Source organism: Carassius auratus, unplaced genomic scaffold, assembly GCF_003368295.1.
Source record: "Carassius auratus strain Wakin unplaced genomic scaffold, ASM336829v1 scaf_tig00217712, whole genome shotgun sequence".
NCBI lineage: Eukaryota > Metazoa > Chordata > Actinopteri > Cypriniformes > Cyprinidae > Carassius > Carassius auratus.
The window spans coordinates 67,501-72,500 of record NW_020529205.1 but is presented as its reverse complement, the minus strand read 5'-3'; positions in this window follow the sequence as shown (position 1 = coordinate 72,500).

The window sequence follows — 5,000 nt, the reverse complement described above, 5'->3', positions numbered from 1 at the left end:
GGCAAAATTATTATATACTAAGTGAAAAATGTCCAAAAAGCTTACAGCACCCGGTATTCCCAGGCGGTCTCCCATCCAAGTACTAACCAGGCTCAAACCTGCTTAGCTTCCGAGATCAGACAAGATTTTTTTTTTTTTTTTTTTTTATCTATTTATTAAAAATCACAAAATAAAAACATTAACAATACATCACCACAAATATTTACACATCTTCCAGTAACAGAACTTCAAAACCAGTCCAAGTTTTAACAATGTATGGATTATTCCTTGTAAAACATTTTTCAAACATTTCCATATTCTCAAGCATTTTGCAATAGTCATATAAAACTTGTATTTCCTCCATCATGATCTGTTTATATAATAACTTTATTGCTATTTCTTTTTTCTTTTGTTTCATTATATTTCTCCTTCTCCATATTGCAAATCTTGCAAGCGTTAACATAAAATTTAGAGCATAGTTATTTTTTGTCCTTCCATTGAAGCCAAATAAAAGCAATGTATCCCATTCTTCCAATGTAATCTTGTCATTATACAGAAAATCACATACCATCTTTTTTAACATTTTTATAAAATCACTTAACTTTCTGCAATTTAAAAATAAATGTAATACACCTTCCTTTTTCTCCAAACACACTTTGCACATTTCATCTTGCGCTAACCCAATTTTACTTAAAATCATTTCTGTCATCACACAATTGTGTCTTAATAAAAAATCAAAATTTTCCAAAACCGGACTTTTAAAATTCAATCTTACATTTTTCCATATATTCGAAGCATCAAAATTGTCAAATAACTTTTCCCAATATTCTATTGCTTTAGGCTTTACAAAAACAGTCTTACTTAAACAGGTATAAAACATCTTAATGACACAATCATTAAAAACAATCTTATCATCCCCTGCTTTTAAAAAAACCTTTGGTTTTTCATTTTCGGTTTCTTTTTCATTATCCTCAATATTTTTAATCCAATGTTCTGGCAATGCTAATTTTAATTTTGTATATTGTTCTTCAATTTTCCCTTTGTTTTCTATATCTTCTATTTCCTCAAGTGAATCAATTATTGCTTGTGTAGGTAAAAATCCAGGTTTCACTTCATATAAAATGTCTTTTACTTGTCTAAAACCTACTGCGTACCAGTTTTCATAAAACATATGCTTTTTGCTTTTATTATTTTGATTTAAAAATAGGGGTTGCTGCAGGTACTGTTTTCTCCCTTTAATCTCTACATACACATTTTCATAAAACATTTTCCAGCTTCTCAACAATTCTTTATAAAACTCTGGTATATTTTCTATCATATTATCCTTAAAAGCCATCCATAAAAAATCATCTCCTATTTGTCCGCATTTATTAATAACATAATTCATGACACATTTCCATGGAATGTTGTCTTTGTTAAAAAACTTTTTTACTGTTTTAATTCTCATGCTTTTCATTCTCAGCCATGGATCAATTAGTCCTAATCCTCCATCTTCCACCTTTCCAATGATTGTGTTATATGCAATTTTAGATGGCTTACCATCCCAAAGAAACTTTAAAATCATAGTTTTTATTCTCTTATATACCCATATTGGTAAACTAACAACACTTAAAACATACCACATTTTGGATAAAAAAAGAGAATTCAAGACAAGGACCTTCCCTTTTAGAAACAGTACTCTCTGTTTCCAAAAATTTAATCTTTTTTCCATTTTGTTTACAGTTTCATCCCAATTTATTTCTCTAGTTTTAATTTCATCAGATCCAAGTGTAATGCCTAAAATTTTTATATTATTCTTTTGCTCTTTTAACTGCCAATTTCTTTTTGAAATGTCCACTTTTCCAATCTTAATATATTCAGTTTTTTCCTTATTTACTTTTGCACCCGAACCTCGACAGTATTTATCAATAATTCCCATAGCCTTTTCAGCACTATTAAAATCTTTTAAAATCAGAGTAGTATCATCTGCATACTGAAACAATTTTTGTTCTATTACATTGTCTTCTATTAAAAAACCTTTTATTTCTTTTTCTCCATTTATTGCTAAACCTAACGGTTCAGCAACTAAAGTATATAATAAAGCTGATAAGGGACATCCTTGTCTTATAGATCTAGATATTCCTATGAAGTCTGTTAAAAAACCATTTATTTTAAAACAACTAAAAATATCTGTATAAAAACATTTCATCCACTTTATAAAATTATTACCAAAACCAAACTGTTGAATTAAATCAAATAAATATTTGTGCTCAACTCTGTCAAATGCCTTTTCTAGATCTATACTGATTAAAAACCATCACTCTTTTTCTCTTTTATGTACCAAATTAAATCTCTAATGCTTGTTACTGTATCCACTATATCTCTTCCTAATACGCCATATGCTTGATTAGTTGTAATGATGTGGGGAACTACTTTTTTAAGTCTATTCGCTAAAATCTTGGCCAATATTTTATAATCTGTGTTGAGCATACTTAATGGTCTGTAATTTTGTAAATCATCTTTATTCCCTTTCTTTTTATAAATTATTTTAATCATTCCCTTCTTCATACTCTCACTCAATTGTCCATTCTTAAAAATGGCTATGAAAAGATCTTTCAAAATAGGTATTAAAACATCTTTAAAAACCTTATAAAATTCAGATGATAAACCATCTAAACCAGGACTTTTCCCATTACTTAATTGCATTATAGCTTCATTTATCTCCTCTTCTGTTATATCACTATCACACATTTTTTTATCATCCTCTTTTACTTTAACTTTGATTTGATTTAACAAAAATACTTCATCTTCCTCATTAACTCCCTTTTTTTTAAATAAAACACCATAAAAATCCTTGACCTCTTTTAAAATCCCTTCTTTATCTTTTATATTTTTACCTTGCATTGAAACATTCTTTATTAAATCAGCTTTTTGTCTATTCTTTTCTGCATCATAGAAAAACTTTGTACTTCTTTCCCCTTCCACTGTATTTCTTATCTTACTTCTTATTCTAGCACCCACACATTTGTCCTCTTCCACTTTTTTAATTTTCTCTTCTAATATTACTATTTTCCTAATATCCGTATTTCCTTCAGTTATCTTTATCATTTCATTTTCCCATTCTTTATTTAGTTCCCTTTCTTTAGCTCTTTTTGCTTTCTGTATTTTCTTAGAACATTCAATAGAAAAACTTTTGATATCTGATTTTATATTGTCCCACCACACACATATTGCTTCATCATATAAAACATCATCTACACTATTAATAATTAGGTTTTCCATTTCCATTTTATACAATTCGTTCTTTAAAAGCTGTGTATTAACCACCCATACACCTGGTCCTCTTTCAACTCCACTAAAATCCATCATTACATATACAAAGTCATGATCACTCCCACTATACATTTTATAAAAAACTTTTGAAATAAAATGCTCAAATCTTCTGTCACATAAAATGAAATCTATTCTGCTTTGTTTTAAAATTGTATTTACCCACTGTCTTCTCGAATATTCTCTTTTGACTCTGTTTCTATCTCTCCATACATCTACAAATTTATGTTCAGCCATCATACATTTCAGTTCTTTTCTTCCAACATCAGCTCTATACACCATAAAATCTTCAACATCTATTCTTTCTAAAACAGTATTAAAATCTCCTATAACAATGACATTCTTCCATCCATTAATCAAAACACTCAATTCTTTAAAAAAAGTAACTCTTTCCATATCTTCATTTGGAGCATGTATATTACATATTGTTATTTCTTCTCCCCTATCCATAATTTTAACAGTTAAAATCCTTCCATTGTTATCTTTAAATAAAACATTCGTTGATTCTACTACTCCCCTTCTAATTAGTATTGCCAATCCTTTTTTCTTATTTAAATCATTACTGTACCATATTTCTCCATCCCAAAATTTTTTAAAATCATTAACTATTGTTTCATTCCATCCAGTCTCCTGTATACATAAAATATCACTTTGTTTTGTTAAATTTATTATATTTTCAAATTTCAGCTTAGATGACAGCCCTCTAACATTAATTGAGACCAAACATAAATTACTCATAATGAAATAAAAAAAAAAAAAACACAAACCAAAACAACCCATCATCTATATATGGTCTCTCTTAATGTCTAGGAATTTAGATCTACTTTATCTTCATTTAGCCTTGCTCTGTCTTCTCTTCTTAACTTTTGTTTCTTTAATACTTGTTTAATATTTATTTCCGATACTGTTATCAATTTACGTCTTCTGTTCATAATGTCCGTTGTTCTGTTTTCAAGCTCAAGGTTAATTTCATCAGTTTCCTCATCGCTTACCTCCTCTTTATTCCACCCAGCTGCAATTTCACTCGTTGTTGCACATTCATTTTCTTTCATTTGTCCATCATTAGCAACAGTTTGATGTGTCTCAGTCTCCATTGTATGCACTTCAATTTCTTTATCTGCGTTGTCCTCTCTCCTCGTGGAGTCCTCCTTTCCTTGCTTACTTAAATCCTCAGAAATCCCATTCACCTCCTGTGTTTCATCTTTCCTTCTATTTCTGCGTGTCTCCTCCATGTGCTCCTGCACCTCTATCTCCATTTCTGCATTGTCCTCCTCTTCAGATTCACATGTACACCTCATCCATGTCTTTTCACAGCTTTTGCACCGTGGGGCTTGGCAGTCCCGCGCAAAATGCCCCTGTTCCAGACATTCTCTGCAGGTATATTGAGGACAGTCCTTTTTTTCATGCTCTGTGCTTGCACATATTCTGCAAGTCTTTAGCTGGCCGTCATGAATTACCCTGAAGTATTTTGGTCCCTCCTCTGTGTCAAATCTCACATTGTATGGCAGAGTCACAATGTCCTGTGGGAATCTTACTCTTAAAAACCTTGTTCCATCCGCAACAGTGGTGCCAGGATAATATCTCCTTCTTAACGGGAGAATAGGATTTACTCCCCAATCCACCAGTTTTTGAATGATTTCATCATCTTTTATGTAATTTGGCAAAAGCAAAAAAGAGACCATTCTTTCAGTTTTGCATAGTTTTTTGATCTC